Genomic DNA, 17435 nt, shown 5'->3' with positions numbered 1-17435 from the left:
TTTGAAGTAAAAGGCTTTTGCTTTCGTCTCCCAGGCCTCCCTTGAGTCTCAAAAGGCTGACACAACAGTTGATGATTAGGAAATATGGAGATACAGAAACAAAGAATAGCTGTTGGACCAGGAAACTGGTAACAATTTAGACTATAAATCCACCACACAGCAGAATCACCAAGCTCCCAGTTCTCTGAAAGATAGAGATAAAGGCCTGACACACATTCTGAAGTTGTTTTTAAGGGAGCAGAGTCCCACCCAAGATAAAAGCTACTGACCACAAGCACATGGACCCTAGACTAGTTGAAATTTGAATGTCAATGTGCTTGAAACCTCACCGTTATGTCAACTCATCAGAGAACTGTGCAGGATTGGATCACACACTCTGAAGCCCCCTCCCTCACACTGCCTTCCACATCTTCTGAGCAGGAGCTGCCCTTTCTCCTTGCTTGGTGCTCTGCAACAAATGCCATGCTTTCTTTCACCATGATCTGATGTTAGTATGTTGGTTTTACTGAGTGAGGGCAAGTGGACCCAAGTTTGGTGCTGTAACAAAGCCACCTTTGACAGGTGGTCAGAAATGTTATTTTTCTTTAAGTAGATTTTTTTAAAGAAATGTCAACCCATGCAGAAAAAAGGGAAGGATTTTTTCCAGCAAGCCCTGACTTACCTTGAGGTATGAGAGAAACTCCAAGCCGGAAGAGATGGCCAAGAGAATTAGACATTCCAGCCGGGTCAGAAGGAACGAAGAGAGCCCGAGTTTAAAGGTTGGGCAACCTGAACTTTCCCAGTGACTTTAGAAAGGTGCTTTGCATAATGAGAGCAAAAGCCCAGAAATGTCTGAGACTTAAAAGAGAGGTCAGGACATGGAAGCAACCTAGATGCCCATCAGAAGATGAATGGATAAGAAAGCTGTGGTACGTATACACAATGGAGTATTACTCAGCCATTAAAAAGAATGCATTTGAATCAGTTCTAATGAGGTGGATGAAACTGGAGCCTATTATACAGAGTGAAGTAAGCCAGAAAGAAAAACACCAATACAGTATGCTGCTGCTGCTGCTGCTAAGTCGCTTCAGTCATGTCCGACTCTGTGCGACCCCATAGACGGCAGACTACCAGGCTCTCCCGTCCCTGGGATTCTCCAGGCAAGAACACTGGAGTGGGTTGCCATTTTCTTCTCCAATGCATGAAAGTGAAAAGTGAAAGGGAAGTTGCTCAGTCTTGTCCAACTCTTAGCGACCCCATGGACTGTAGCCTACCAGGCTCCTCCATCCATGGGATTTTCCAGGCAAGAGTACTGGAGTGGGGTGCCATTTCCTTCTCCGCCAATACAGTATACTAACACATATATATGGAATTTAGAAAGATGGTAACAATAACCCTGAATTGTTACGAGACAGCAAAAGAGTCACTAATGTATAGAACAGTGTTTTGGACTCTGTGGGAGAGGGAGGGGGTGGGATGATTTGGGAGGATGGCATTGAAACATGTATAATATCATATATGAAACAAGTTGCCAGTCCAGGTTCAATGCACGATACTGGATGCTTGGGGCTGGTGCACTGGGACGACCCAGAGGGATGGTATGGGGAGGGAGGAGGGAGGAGGGTTCAGGATGGGGAACACGTGTATACCTGTGGCGGATTCATGTTGATAAATGGCAAAACTAATACAATATTGTGAAGTTAAAAAAAAAAAAAGAGAGGTCCTACCTTGGATTGGTGGTGGGGACAGGGGCTTTTGTGAGGTGTGATGGTATTGGAAAAGAGTTTCAATTCTGAAGATAGAATCAGGCAGAGAGAAGGTGGTTTGTTTCTGGTTAGGAAGGAACTAACCATATTTGTACCCTGAAGGGAAGGATCAAGGTGAAAATATTACAGATGCAAAAGAGAGACTTCTCTGGTGGTCCAGTGGTTAAGACTCCACGCTTCCAATGCAGAGGATGGGGTTCGATCCCTGGTTGGGGAACTAAGATCCTGCATACCATGTGGCAGGGTCAAAAATAAAATGAAAGGCACATTCCATGGGGGAAAGAACATTTAAAAAATAATCAAAAGAGAAAGTGGAAATAATGGTTGAGAAAAAGATCATAGGTTCAAGATGAGACAATATGGATTTGGGAGAAGGGCTTGGCTTTGGAAAGGAGCTGACTAAGCAGAACTAGTGCTTAGTCAGTAGTTTAAGTGGGTTTAAGTTCGTTTAGTGGGTTTAAGTAGTCTCCAAGAGAGATGTCCATTTCCAAACCCTCAGTATTTGTGATGTGACCTTAATTAGGAACAAGATCTTAGCAGCTATAATTAAGAATCTCCAGATGAGATCATTGTGGATTTAGAATGTGCCCTAAATCCAATAAATAGTGTCCTTAAAGAGAAAGAAAAGGGAGATTTGAGGCATGCAGACACAGAGGAGACGCAGAGGGGAAAAGGCCATTAAAGACAGAGACAGGGGACTAGACTTATGTCCCAAGCCAAGGACAGTGCAGAGCCACCAGAGGCTGAAAGAGGCAGAGCAGGAATCTCCCCTAGAACCTTCAAGAGAGGATGGCCCTGCGGACACCTTCCTTTCCGGATTCTGGCCTGCAGAACTGGAGAGAATACATCTCTCATCTGCCACCCAGTCTGCGGCAGTTTGTTATGGCAGCACCAGGAAACCAGTGCAGCCTCCAAACTTCAGGTTAGGATTAATCCAGTGGAATGAGCTAACCGAAATACACTGACACAGTTCAGAGACGGGTCTTCACCCGTGGGTTTGGTTAGGAATCCAGTCAGCCTCGTAAACCCTCATCCCTGGAGCAACAGCCCTGGCCGTTAGCCTCAGCCTCGAATTTGCCCTCAGTCCACTTGCCAGCCTCTGCTTAGCCTACCGCTGCCTTCCCTTGCCCTGGTTGGTGTTTCTCCCTGTACACCCAACTCTCATCCCAGTCACTTTAGTTTCAAAGCATTAAATCCTCTAGTTTCTTTCTCCAAACTGTGAAATTTATATGAAAATCCAATTAAAGGCACATTTTATTACAATAGATATGTATATATAATAGCATGTGCCTTTTATTCATGGCCTCTTTAACTGGAGATACATATATATATTTATTCATGATCTCTTTAATATAATATATATATTCATATATATGTCTAACCCTAAACCCTATTATAGTAGATTTCTCCTGGGCACCTTCACAAGCATTTATTCTCATGGTTGATCTGACTTACTGCCGATTCTTACCATTTACGTTCTTTAGTTCCTCACTATTAAATACGGCACCAATTACAGCATAATGAGGCACTGAGTATCATGTATTCAAATCATCTTTGCTCCCTAGCTGGGATCCAAAGTATATTGAATTAACTTATATTAATCCTATGTATGCAATTAATTAAGAAGTTCCCAACCTAGAATCTGGAGAAGGAAATGGCAACCCATTCCAGTATTCTTGCCTGGAGAATTCTATGGACAGAGAAGCCTGGCAGGCTGCTGTCCATGGGGTTGCAAAGAGTTGGACATGACTCAGTGACTAACACTAACCTAGAATCACTATAGTTCATCAGTTTAGTTCAGTTCAGTCTCTCAGTCGTGTCCGACTCCTTGCAACCCCATGAACCACAGCATGCCAGGCCTCCCTGTGCATCACCAACTCCCAGAGTCCACCCAAACCCATGTCCCTCAAGTCAGTGAAGCCATCTAACCATCTCATCCTCTCTTGTCCCCTTCTCCTCCTGCCCTCAATCTTTCCCAGCATCAGGGTCTTTTCAAATGAGTTAGCTCTTCACATCAGGTGGCCAAAGTATTGGAGTTTCAGCTTCAACATCAGTCCTTCCAATGAACACCCAGGACTGATCTCCTTTAGGATGGACTGGTTGGATCTCTTACAGTCCAAGGGACTCTCAGGAGTCTTCTCCAACACCACAGTTCAAAAGCATCAATGCTTTGGTGCTCAGCTTTCTTTATAGTCCAACCCTTATATCCATACATGACCACTGGAAAAACTATAGCCTTGACTAGATGGATCTTTGTTGGCAAAGTAATGTCTCCGCTTTTTAATATGCTGTCTAGGTTGGTCATAACTTTCCTTCCAAGGTGTAAGCGTCTTTTAATTTCATGGCTGCAATCACCATCTGCAGTGATTTTGGATCAATTAGGGCTTAGGGAAGAACATGTGATAAACACATTCATTCACTCCGTATTTATTTAGTATCTGCTTCCTTCCATGTACTTTGCTCAGTGTTGGGCTTATATATATGAATGTGAAGAATGAGTTTGACCTTGAAAGAGCTCATTGTCTCCTGCATAGGTGCGGAAAAAACAGTGAATTGGACGATACGAATACAATATGACCAGCGTTATCTTATGGCATAAACAGTTCCACTTAGGAGGCTAGGGAACTGTGGGGCGTTCCGGAGATGGTGTAAGGGCTTGTGCTAGCTCGTTTCTATTGAACCTTCTGGACACACCCTCCCTCCTTTCCACCTGCCCTGTGCTCTCAGAGGCATTGTCCGTGAGCTGCGTTCTCTGGCCACTCATGCCTTCTGGCTTCTAGACAGGTTCGGTTGATGTTAGAACATCTGAGCGTGGAGCAGAGAGCTCCTTTTCTGTCATCCTGCAGGTTGGCAGGGGCAGCTCTGTTCCAGGAGAAACCACGGCTTCTGTCTAGAAGCTCCTCTTAGGAATCTGGTCAAGTTCTGGGAACTATTTTTTTCTCTCCTGATTCTAGTGGACACTAGCCTTGGGCCCCTTCACCATCCCCTCCTGGCTTCCCTTGACCTTGCCACAGCTCTGTAACAGCTCCATTGTGTGACATCCTTTAACCACTCATTGGATGTGCCATCTGTTTCTTTCTGGGACCCTCATGGGCACTGGGGTAAAGGGACGCTTCACAGAGATGGTGACCTTTGAACTTTGTCCTGAAGAATGAGTAAGGTTTCTCCAGGGGTATATGCATGGGGTGGGGTCTCCCAGGCTAAATAAAGTAAGAACACATCAAATCTGGGAGGCCATGGAGTGCACTGCACATTTGGGGACTAAATTATCTTATGGAGGAGCATGCAGGCAGTGGTGGGAAAAGAAACTGGAAAGTTGAAAGGCTTTAGGCTTTTAAGGGCTTGCCTGGTGGCTCAACTGCTAAAGAATCCATCTGCAATTCAGGAGACCCTGGTTCAATTCCTGGGTTGGGAAGATCCACTGGAGAAAGAACAAGTTACCCACTCCAGTATTCTTGGTCTTCCCTTTTGGTTCAGCTGATAAATAATCTGCCTGCCGTGTGGAAGACCTGAGTTCAGATCCTGGGTTGGGAAGATTCCCTGGAGACAAGAAGAGCCATCCACTCCAGGATTCTGGTCTGAAGACCATGGACTGTATAGTCCATGGGGTCGCAAAGAGTCAAACATGACTGAGCGACTTTCACTTTCAAGGCTTTTGAATTGTATACAATCAGTGATAGGAAATTTAAAAGACACTGACAACATTCCAATGCCTTGAAACTCCAGATACCCAGGTCTTTCTATAAAACCTGTATTTCAGAAGTGAGAGACTGGTGTCAATCTGTGCTGGGAATTTATGCTTTATGGGTTTTATATTCTTTGCTTTATGGTTAATAAAATTCAGACTGGGAGCTGAGGAAAGCTGTTGACTTAAAACATCAAATCACTTCAAAAGCTTTTCCTTTCGGTCCCAATTTATTGAGCTTTCTACTTATGTATTACGGAGAAAGCTATCTTGGGCTATGTCACAGTTTCACTCAATTACAGAAAACTTTGCTGAACGTGACAGCCTTTCAAAGATCCTTATAAAAGGAAGTACTTAATCAGAGTCAATATTCTGGGCTCAGGTCTCAGGGAAGGGGGAAGAAGGAGGCCAAACTAACATCTGGGGAAGGATAGAGACGGAGGTGAGAAGCAGGAGACATCAAGGAAAGAGAAAAATTCAGAGCAGCATTGTCTAATAGAAATGTCACATAAAGTGCAAATATAAGGCACAGATGCGATTTTAAAAGCTGTAGAAGCCACACTGAGAAAAAGTAAAAAGAGCTGAAAACAAAATATGTGTTTATTAACAAATAAACAAAATGTGGTAGATACACACAGTGGAATGCTATTCAGTCTTAAAAAGGAAGGGCATTCTGACATATGGAATAACATGGATGAACCTTGAGGGCCTTATGCTAAATGAAATATCAGTCACAAAAGGACAAATACTGTATGATTCCACTCATACGAGGTACCTAGTGTGATCAAATTCATAGAGACAGAAAGTAGAAGAATGGTTGCTAGGGGCTGCAGGAAGGGGGAACGGGAAGTTGTTGAATGGGTACAGAGTACCAACCTTGCAGGATCAAAAGAGTTCTGGAGACTGGTCACAAAACAATGAAAATATACTTAACATTACTGAGCTGTACCCTGAAAAATGGTTAAGATGGTCAATTTTATGTTATGTATATTTTACCACAATTTTAAAAAAAGGTCTTTACCTTTTAAAGAGGTAAAATTATTAAGAATTCTAAGAATATAGAATATATTTTATTTATATTTTATTTCTATATAAAATGTAAACATATTTGATATAGAAAAATAATATATTAAGGATATATTTTATTAAGATATAATTAATAAAATATATTCTTAATATATGTAACCCATTATATCCAAAACATTATCATTTCAACCTGTAATCAATACAAATGTATTGGCATAGCCTATACTTTCTAATACTAAGCCACTGAGATCTGATGCATAGTTAACACAGCATAGTTGAGTTTGAAAACTCAGCACAGGTCCAGCGATCTATGCTAAGTTGTGGCTAATGGCTACCATAGTGGACAATGCATGTGTAGAGCAGCAGTTCCCAACCTTTTCAGCACCAGAGACCAGTTTTGTGGAAAACGGTTCTTCCATGGACCTGGGAGGGGTGGGGATGGTTTCAGGATGATTCGAGAGGTTTACACTGGTTGTGCACTTTATAACTGAAGTACATCAACTCACCTGCCACTGTAAAGCCTGCCACCAAATGGAGCTTAATTGTCACTGATAGCTTAAACACACTGATAGGGTTTCGATACGAGTCCAACCAATTGATTTATTATGGTCCCTGTGCAGTCAAGGCGATGGCACCCCACTCCAGTGCTCTTGCCTGGAAAACCCCATGGATGGAGGAGCCTGGTGGGCTGCAGTCCATGGGGTCATGAAGAGTTGGACACGACTAAGCGACTTCACTTTCACTTTTCACTTTCATGCACTGGAGAAGGAAATGGCAACCCACTCCAGTGTTCTTGCCTGGAGAATCCCAGGGACGGGGGAGCCTGGTGGGCTGCCATCTCTGGGGTCGCACAGAGTCGGACACGACTGAAGCAACTTAGTAGCAGCAGCAGCAGTTGTGCGGTCAAACCTCTCTGCTAATGATAATCTGTAGCATCACCACCCTGGCTCCACCTTAGATCTTCAGGCATTAGAACATTATCAGGAGATCTCAGTCTAGATCCCTCACATGCACACTTCACATCAGGGTTCCAGCTCTTATGAGAATCTATTGCTGCTGCTGCTCTGTCAGGAGGGAGCTCAGATGGCAATGTGAGCAGTGGGGAGTGGCTGCAAATACAGAACAAGCTTCTTCACCGGCTTGCCTGCCGCTCGCCTCCTGCTGTGTGGCCCCGTTCCTGACAGGCCATGGACTGATACCCCTGGTCTGGAACACTGAATAATGGCAGATTCCCTCCTGGGATTCTAGTCTTTTCCTTGCAAGTGTACCAATGGCTTCCTTTAACATGATACTTTTTTTCAGAGGCTTCTTGCTTTAGAAACTTGCCTTTGACAGCCTGGATGGGAGGAGACTTTGGGGGAGAACCGATACATGTACATGTCAGGTGGAATCCCTTCGCTGTTCACCTGACACTATCTCAGTGTTGTTAATCAGCTGTGCCTAATACAAAATAAAAAAGTTTAAAAAAGGAAAGGAACTTGCCTTTGAGGCAGTGCAGGCATGGGCTGAGACCTAAGTTTTTGTGCAGCATCATGGGAGGTGGTTCTAGAAGCCATCCCAGGATTCTAAACCCAGAGATGAGAGGAGGCCTGGGAGCCCACCTCCCCTGCCTCAGGAGCCCTTTGGTTGTGGGTGCTCTGGCCCCAATCCAGTGCTTACTAGTTGGTACATCAGTTTTAACAGATGTCAGAGGGAGGCTCTGTGACCTTGGGGAAGTTATATAACATCTTGGAGCCTGAGTTTCTTCACTGGTGAAGTAGAGATAAGGATAGTGGTCATCCTATACAGCTATTGTGAGAATTAACTCAAAATGCACAAACAAAACATTGGTAAAAGGGACTAAGTGAGAGTGTGAAAGTCACTCAGGCATGTCCAACTCTTTGAGACCCCATGGACTCTTTGTGAGTCCATGGGATTCTCCAGGCCAGAATACTGGAGTGGGTAGCCATTCCCTTCTCCAGGGAATCTTCCCAACCCAGGGATTGAATCCAGATCTCCCACATCGCAGGTGGATTCTTTACCAGCTGAGCCACCAGGGAAGCCCAAGAATACTGGAGTGGGTAGCCTATCCCTTCTCCAGTGGATCTTCCCAATCCAGGAATTGAACCAGGGTCTCCTGCATTGCAGACGGATACTTTACCAGTGGAACTATCAGGGAAAGCCTAAGTGTCAGAGTTTATTCTACACAGAATCCTGAGCTAGATAGGCTTGAAAGTGAAAGTTGCTCAGTTGTGTATGACTCTTTGCGATCCCATGGACTATATAGTCCATGGAATTCTCCAGGCCAGAATACAGAATGCGTAGTCATTCCCTTCTCTAGGGAATCTTCCCAACCCAGGGATCAAACCCAGGTCTCCCGCATTGCAGGCAGATTCTTTACCAGCTGGGACAAAAGGGACTGATGTATATTAAATAGTGGCTTGGTTATAAAAATCTCCATCATCTTTGTTATTATTATTATAGCTCATTTTAGCTGCACTGGCTTGTTTTAACATTCTCTTAGATTTTCAATCATTCCCATGGGAATGACTTGAGGATCAAGAACACAAACTCTGGACCTCAACTTCTTGGGCTCATGTTGTGGTCTTGATACTTTCAAGTGGCCTGAGACTCTTCTTCTGTTTCAATGCTCTTTCCTTCTGAGCCTTGACCCCACACATCCTCCATTATAACCTCCTTGTCTCTTAGTTTTCAAATAGATAAAATGGGACTAATAATAGTAAACATTGCATAGGATTAAAAGCACTGATGTAGATGCACCCTTAAAGCCTGTCCTATCATATATGACAAACCATAGAGAAACGTGTTTGTAGCAGGAATTAAGCAGATACTACGCTTGCTTTCCCAGAGTATAAGCCTGTAGGAAAGTTAGACCTTCAACCAATAATACAGGAAAGAATAAAGAGTGTTATCACATAGGAAGTCCTTATTGATGTCTCTCTTAAATACATGTGCTACAATTGAAAAGCTTCTTGTCCTCTCCTTAGCAGACCAAAGCTTTATTCTCCCCAGAATAAAGACCGTGAGCACACCATTTCTTCCTCCTGTCCAGCATCTGAAGCAGCAAAGCCTCCTTTTCTTCTCAGGTCTCTGTTCCATCACCTCTCCTTCAACTCTGACATGCCAGTGGCTCATCAGTTTTGTGACGCAGTACTGCCTGTATTAAGCCCTCACGCACTGAGTTAGTAGCGCTTCTAAAACCCCCACATTTATCAAACCCACTTATCTGTGGGCAGGAAATTCCCACTCCCACGACACTGTCAGTTTCTCCTTGCATAGGTCAGGATGGGCAAATACATGCTCAGTTTCTGCATGGCTCCCACTGGGTACTTTTGGCCTTTGCACAAATAATTACAAAATGAACAAAAGAGATTAGCACTGAAGCGATTTATGGGAAGCTACACAGGAGGTCAGAATAGCACTGATTAATCTCCAGATTGACCAGATACATGGGCAACATAAAAGAAAAAATAAATTGTTGGTAAAATTGTCCTTATGGGAGGTAAGCACTGAGAAAGGAGTGTTCCAACTGCTCTTAATTTGATCAGAGTTGACATTCAGCCCTGTCTGGCTCCCGTCATTAAAGCACGTACATTCCGGAGAAGTACTCCCAGGAGTGGAGACCTTCAAATATTCTCCTTTCTTTCCCAACAAGCTTAGCCAGTCCTCATCTTCCCAAGGGCCCCCTTCCCCCTTCTCAGTCAGGCCTTCATCTCACATCCTGAGAATCCAGGATTCTGCCACTTCCCTGGCTCTGATGGGGTTGGGGAGGAGGTGGGAAGGGCTGAGGAGCCTGACAGCCTTGAGTTCCAGGGCTTAAAGGGAATCCTGAGCTGGCTTCTCCCACCCCCAAACTGTGACCGCTGTTCATCTTTCTCAGGAACTCTTGGTACAGGATGGAGGGCTTCTGCCCACCCCTTCTTCACCCCCACAGAGACAAAAAGGGGAGGCTGTGAACTTGGGTGCTCACGGGGGTCGGTGACAGAGCTGAGTTGCTCTAGGGAAGCCCTGCACTGCCTGGCTTAATAGGACTCAAAACAAACTCCAAAAAAAAAAAAAAAGCAAACTCTGAAAAAACCAACCTTAGGAAACTTTTTACAGTTCCTAATTTAGAGGGGGTGGGAATCTAATGTACATAAGACTCTAGATCAATTGATATTTACAGATGATTTGGGGCAATGGAAATATATTTCAGAGAACAGTTTGGTAATAGGCAGGAAAAGCCACTAAAATGTTCATATTTTTTGCCTCACTAATATCACTGTTGGGAATTCATCCTCAACCAATTTTTTTAAGAAAGAGAAGTAAAACTGCTTTATGCACAGAACATATTCAGAGTGGTATTATAATGATGGGAAAACTAGAAGCAATTTAAACAGTCAACAATTGCTGAAACAGATCATGGCAGATCCACTTAACAGATTAATCCATTTAATCCGGCCACAATTAGCCATCTGTGTGAAACTGTACTGGAAGATGGGGAAGTGTTTATGGAATAATACTTGGAAACAAACAGTATAAATGAACATATCTAGACTGTAGTTACAATTGTGTCAAAATGCATGCTTGGACAAAGCCTGAGAGCACAGAGAAGAACCAGAGGTGATAAAAAGTTGAGTTCAGGAAAAAAAATCTTAAAGGAAACCCCACTTTTTAATGTTTCCTCAGTGATAGCAAAAATAAATAATAACAAAGCATAGACATCAGGGTGCTCATTTTGCCTCATTTCCTTGGCCTTCCTTGGTTGCTTAAATTAGATTCTCCCAACTTGGATGCCAAGGCATACCACTGCGCCATGGAAGGGTTCCAAATAGCATGATGTCCCACCTAGTGGACCCTCTCCACTGGGATGGCCACTCGAGCCCCTCTAAGCCATTAATCCCCAGCTTTGAGTCACCTTGTCTTTTTCCTCGGGGAGCCAAAGTGTGGGAAAGGTCAGAAAGCGTGGCCTGGGTGAGAGGACTCCCCAAGAAACTCATCCCATGGTTCGTTCACCACCAACACCCCACGGCAACTCAGGAGCTGGGCCCTGGCCCTCCAGCGCTAGGGCACTCAGTTCTTCACTCAAGCATCACTGACTGCTCTCCTCCCGACCAAGCCCCAGTGTGAAGCGTCTCTGACTCTTCTCCCTTCATCATGCACAGCTGCTCAAAGCCTGTGTTTAGGATAGGCGATGCTGTGTCCCTCCTCCCCCCTCCCCCCTCCTAGGGAGGATGAACTTGTATGTATTTACTGTAGATACTCAAACATACAAACACTCAGCATGACAGGCGCAGCCACATCAAACCTTCTAAAGAGAGAAAGAAGGAAGCAGGGATGAGAAAACAAACTGCACACAAGCACCTGTGTCCTCCCATAACCAGAATACATCATGCCCAGGTGTGCTTTGGCTCCACACATTATTTAGCATCAGTAACAGTAACCCAAAGACATTAACCAGTTCCTGATGCTGCAACAACCTGCTGTACGAGGGCTTTAAAGCAACAGCATTCTCTCCTGCCCCTTTTCAGCATCACTCAATCCCATGTTCACAGTAAATGTCAGAGCTTGGCTAAACAAGCAAACAAAAAACTTTCCCAAAGTTCAAGATCCATGCTGTCAGCCTTGAGAGACCTGCTGAGCAGAAGCATGAAGTACATCCCATGTTTCCCATCCCAGGGCTTTGCTCACTAAACTCTTTGAACAGTACACCTGAGAGGTTAAATTGTGTCAGATCTGGTGCTGTTTATTGCAGACAACTCTGGCTGAGAGAGATGCAAAAGTCACCCTGGCTGCTTTGTGGTTAGCAGGGAGTAAACACCCCTACCAAAGAGCAGCTCAGGGGCAAAGGAATGGAGATCTGCACACCTGCTAAAGAAACTTGGGAAAGAAAACCTCTTGGGAAAGAAAAGAGTCCTTCCACTCAGGAATCCTCTTTCAGGCTGCGCTTTCTGCTGTGTAACCCACTCTCAAGAATGGAGAAGAGGAAAGAAAAAATGAAAACCAAAAGAAAACAATCCCCACCTGCTGCTTACGTGTGTTATGATCAGCGGAGAAAATGCAAGTGCGTGTGAGCCCACTCTTGCACCTCCTTTGGCAGAGGAGAGCAGATCCCCAAGGGACTTGTTAATTGTGTAAACCATCTCCCACCCTCAGCCATACAGAGAGCCCCAACGCACACATGCACGCCCGCCTCACAGCCAAGCCCCCTCCCCAGCGTTCCTTTCCCAGCTGCAGAGAAAGCGCAAAATGCTACTCACATGTGGCAGCTTCAGCTTCCCTTTCCCTCTCCCCAGCCTGAGTACCGGCTCCGGATGCTGCTGCTGCTGCTTTTCCTGTTGCAAGTGAAACAAACCTTCATCGACAGAGATGGTTTTTCTCTGGGCTGCTTTGTCTGAGGTTCCCCAGATGAACACCGACTCGCTTATGTCATTATCCGACTTCGATAGCTCCCCTAACACAGGCAGGGCTTTGGGGCTGTCATCTTCCACTGGCTGGGCTTCTGCTGAGAGAAACAACAGACCTGAAACTGACAACTGATCGCATCAAAACACTCCAGGGGATGGCAACCCAAGACTACGAAGTAACGTGTTAGCTTGCAGGGATACCATGTACAGCCGAGGATCATCTGTCTTCCACTGGCACTGCAAGTCTGACCAAGTGGAAGAGACATTATTTATGAACTTACAGCTTCCAGAATGTCTCCAAGTGAAGCCTTATGGGCATTATAAAGCCTGGTGTCGCAGAAGGACCCTGCAAACCTCGGGCGTGCTCAATATGGGTGAAATCAATCAGGGGGCAATATAATTTGGTGGTTAAAAGTAGAAAGTCTGTCTAAAAGACAAGTACAAATGTGAGATCCATCACTTGTCAGCTGTGTGAATTTGGGCAAAGTCCTTTTCCTCTATGAGTCTCTTCAGCTTCACATTCGAGTTACCTATACGTACCCTGTAGGAAATGTGCAGGGAGTGAGACGGTATATATAGATTAACAAGTTCAGTGCAAGGTAGGCACCCATAAGAGAAATAAAGATCCCTTGCACAGTAGTAGTATTTCTTCACTTCAATAACTCCTCATCTCTTAATAAAGAACTTTGTGTGCATATTATAAAACATCAGGACAATCCCAAAGGTCCACATAATCACTTCCTTCCTCAGAGGAAACAGATTTAGGTTAGCTCTGATTTTCAGGTCTCAAGCCTGTCAGATGCCAGCATGTCCGTTTTTCAGATAAGGGAAAGGGAGCCACTGATAAAAATTGCTTGGCGAGGGCAAGCCACTGCCTTTCACTGCTGTCGTTACCAATCCAAAGGGGATCTGCTTCTTGGTGAGTTTTTAGTCAGAGACAACACCAAGGAAAATTATCACACAAAATGAAGCTTTCATTTGCAGCAAATAAGGAGGTCATGGGGAGTCTTTTCCCAAAGCCATGGCTCCCTGTCAAGGAAAGGGTAGTTCTTTTATTAGGGCAAGGGATGAATATTTAAGCAGGAAAACTTTTAAATGTATGTATTTTTAATTGGAGGATAGCTGCCTTACGATATTGTGTTGGGTTCTGCCATATGTCAACATGAATCAGCCATAAGTATACGTATATCCCCTCCCTCTTGAAACTTCGTCCCACCCCTCTAGGTTGGCACAGAGCACTGAATTTGAGCTTCCTGCATCATACAGGAAATTCCCATTGGCTGTCTAATTTTGCATATGGCAATATGTATGTTTCAATGGTACTCTCCCAACTCATCCCACCTTCTCCTTCTCCTCTGTGTGCACAAGTCTCTTCTCTATGTTTGCATCTCCACTGCTGCCCTGAAGGTTAGGCTTGTCAGTCCCATCTTTCTGTAATCCATATATATCCAGTAATATATGACATTTGTCTTTGTCTTTTTGACTGACTTCACTTGGCATAATGGGTTCATGTAGAACCTTATTAGAACTGAGTCAAAGTGTTCCTTCTTATGGCTGAGTAATATTCCATTGTGTGTATGTACCACAGCTTCTTTATCCATTCATCTGTCGATGGACATCTAGCTTGCTTTCATGTCCCAGCTATTTTAAATAGTGCTGCAATGAACATTGAGGTACATGTGTCTTTTTCGATTATGGTTTCCCCAGACTGTGTCCAGTGGTGGGACTGTTGGTTCTTAGGGTAGTTTGGGACCTCCCAAGAAATGCTAATGGTAAAAGATCTGCTTGCCAATGCAGGAGACATAAGAGACCTGGGTTCAATCCCTGGCTCAAGAAGACCCCCTGGTGGAGGGCGTGGCCACTCCCTCCAGTATTCTAGCCTGGAAAATAACACAGACATAGGCGCCTGCCAGGCCACAGTCCATCGGATTGCAAAGAGTAAGACACAACTGAAGCAGCTTAGCACACACAAGAGCAGCTTTATTCTTAGTGTGTTAAGGAATTGCTGTGGTTTTCTCCATAGCAGCTGTATCAGTTTGCATTCCCACCAACAGTGCAAAAGAGTTCCCTATTCTCCACAGCTCTCCAGCATTTACTGATTATAGATTTTTTTTTTTTTGATGATGGCCATTCTGACTGGTGTGAGGTGATGCCTCATTTTAGTTGTGATCTGCATTTCTCTACTAGTGAGCGATATTGAACATCTTTTCATGTTTATTAGCCATCTGTATGTCTTTGGAGAAATGTCTGTTTAGGTTTTCTGCCTCCTTTTGGAGAAGGCAATGGCACCCCACTCCAGTACTCTTGCCTGGAAAATCCCATGGATGGAGGAGCCTGGTAGGCTCCAGTCCATGGGGTCGCGAAGAGTCGGACACGACTGAACGACTTCACTTTCACTTTTCACTTTCATGCATTGGAGAAGGAAATGGCAACCCACTCCAGTGTTCTTGCCTGGAGAATCCCAGGGACGGGGGAGCCTGGTGGGCTACCGTCTATGGGGTCGCACAGAGTCAGACATGACTGAAGTGACTTGGCGGCGGCGGCCCCCTTTTGGATTGCATTGTTTGATTTTTTTGGTACTGAGGTGAAGGAGTTGCTTGTATATTTTTGAGATTAATCATTTGTCAGTTGTTTCATTTGCTATTATTTTCTCCCATTCTGAGTGTTGTCTTCTCACCTTGTTTGTAGTTTCCTTTGCTGTGCAAAAGATTTCAAGTTTAATTAGGTCCCATTTGTTTATTATTATTTTTTATTTCCTTATTCTAGGGGGTGGGTCATAGCAGATCTTGCTGTGATGAATGTCAAGGAGTGTTCTGCCTAAGTTTTCCTCGAAAAGTTTTATAGTTTCTGGTCTTATATTTAGGTCTTTAATCCATTTGAGTTTATTTTTGTGTGTGTTGTTAGGAAATGTTCTAATTTCATTCTTTTACATGTAGCTGTCCAGTTTTCACAGCACCACTTAGAGAAGAGACTATTTTTTCTCCATTGTATATTCTTGCCTCCTTTGTCAAAGATAAGGTACCCATAGATGCATGGGTTTCTCTCTGGGTTTTCTATCTTGTTCCATTGGTCTGTATTTCTGTTTTGTGTCCCAGTACCATGCTGTTTTGATGAACATAGCCTTGCAGTATAGTCTGAAGTCAAGCAAGTTGATTTTTTCAGCTCCATTCTTCCTTCTCAAGATTGTTTTGGTTATTTGGAGTCTTTTGTGTTTCTACACAAATTGTAAATTTTTTTGTTCTAGTTCCATGAAAAATACCATTGGGAGTTTGATAGGGATTGTATTGAATCTATAGATTGCTTTGGCTAGTATAGTCACTTTCACAATATTGATTCTTCCCATCCAGGATCATGGTATATCTCTCCACCTGTTTGTGTCATCTTTGATTTTTTTAATCAGTGTCTTATAGTTTTATGCATACAGTTCTTTTGTCTTTTTAGGTAGGTTCATTCCTAGGTATTTTATTCTTTTTGTTGCAATGGTGAATGGGATTGTTTCCTTAACTCCTCTTTCTGATTTTTCATTGTTAGTGTATAAGAATGCAAGAGATTTCTGTGTGTTAATTTCTGTGTGTTAATATCCACAAGCAGAGAAGTTTTATCATTACAGTGAAGGCAAGTAGAATCTTGTGTGTGTGGTTTGGGAATAAGCTTCTTCATACATTCCATGTTATGTTAATGGGGCTTAAGCTCCAACTGGGGAGGAGAGTTTGGCATTGAAATGAAGCAAAGGTAACTTTTGGACATTCTGGTTTGTCTGAACAAGCTCTAGTCTTGTGGCAAGCTCAAGGTTCGGACCTATCAGAAGGCTCTTGATAACATATCATCTTGGAGCTGTCTGTACCCTGAAAAGAAACAACTCAAAAAACAGCACTGGCTACTTTATGCACTGGAGTTCCTAAGGAACACAATGGCCTCTCTTCATGTTACTCTGCACGAACCACTCAAGGACAGGGCCTGGTGAATGACACTTTCCTTTTGAAACAGACTTGTGGAAACAGAATGGGAATCTTCTTTCCCTGAAGGGATTCTTTTAGGAGAGTTGGGATTTATAATGATTGATAGATTATGATGAGGGGGTCCTCCGTAGAGAAATGCATACTCATTTTAAAGAGTAAAAGAGAACATGTCCAAGTGATGACAAAATCCAGACCGTTACTGCCCAGTGGACGCCTGAGGCATTCTAGTCCTAACTTGGCTTTTCCCAGCTGAGAACATTGCTGTTCAGAAGCTGGTTTCATCTCCCATTTCACTGATTCATCTCCCATTTCATCACCCACAATGAAGAATGCCTGAACAAATGCCAGTTGCTGTGTGAAGGGATTTTTACCCTTCTGATGTAGTTTCAGTGAAGCCAACATCAAATACACCCAGGGATGGCAAAGGGATCAGCCCAGTCTATCATGTTCCATGTCACCCCACAAAGGTTGTTAGATGGATAGTATGCATTTGGGTCCCAGCCATAAGCCACTGCTCTGCAGGTGAATCAGAGTGAATGAACAAATAGTAAAAACCTGGATTAGAGCAGTTGCTGATAAACGCTTCATCCATGGGTTTGATGATCATCTAAGATATGAAGGGAACACCGGGGAG

The 17435-nt window shown here is 43.9% G+C and overlaps 1 protein-coding gene across 1 annotated transcript in view; it reads right to left on the bottom strand.

Moving 5' to 3' along the window:
- Positions 1-12959, bottom strand: part of ANKFN1 (ankyrin repeat and fibronectin type III domain containing 1) — a 481998-nt gene extending 469039 nt beyond the window's left edge. Inside the window, exon 1 of the mRNA XM_059878382.1 lies at positions 12696-12959. The gene's annotated coding sequence lies outside the window, so the exon portion shown is untranslated. The remainder of the gene's footprint in view (positions 1-12695) is intronic.
- Positions 12960-17435: the final 4476 nt, after the last annotated feature.

This window comes from Bos taurus, chromosome 19, assembly GCF_002263795.3.
Source record: "Bos taurus isolate L1 Dominette 01449 registration number 42190680 breed Hereford chromosome 19, ARS-UCD2.0, whole genome shotgun sequence".
NCBI classification, from domain to species: domain Eukaryota; kingdom Metazoa; phylum Chordata; class Mammalia; order Artiodactyla; family Bovidae; genus Bos; species Bos taurus.
Note: the sequence above shows the minus strand (reverse complement) of the source record. Positions and strands in the feature narration are given on the sequence as shown.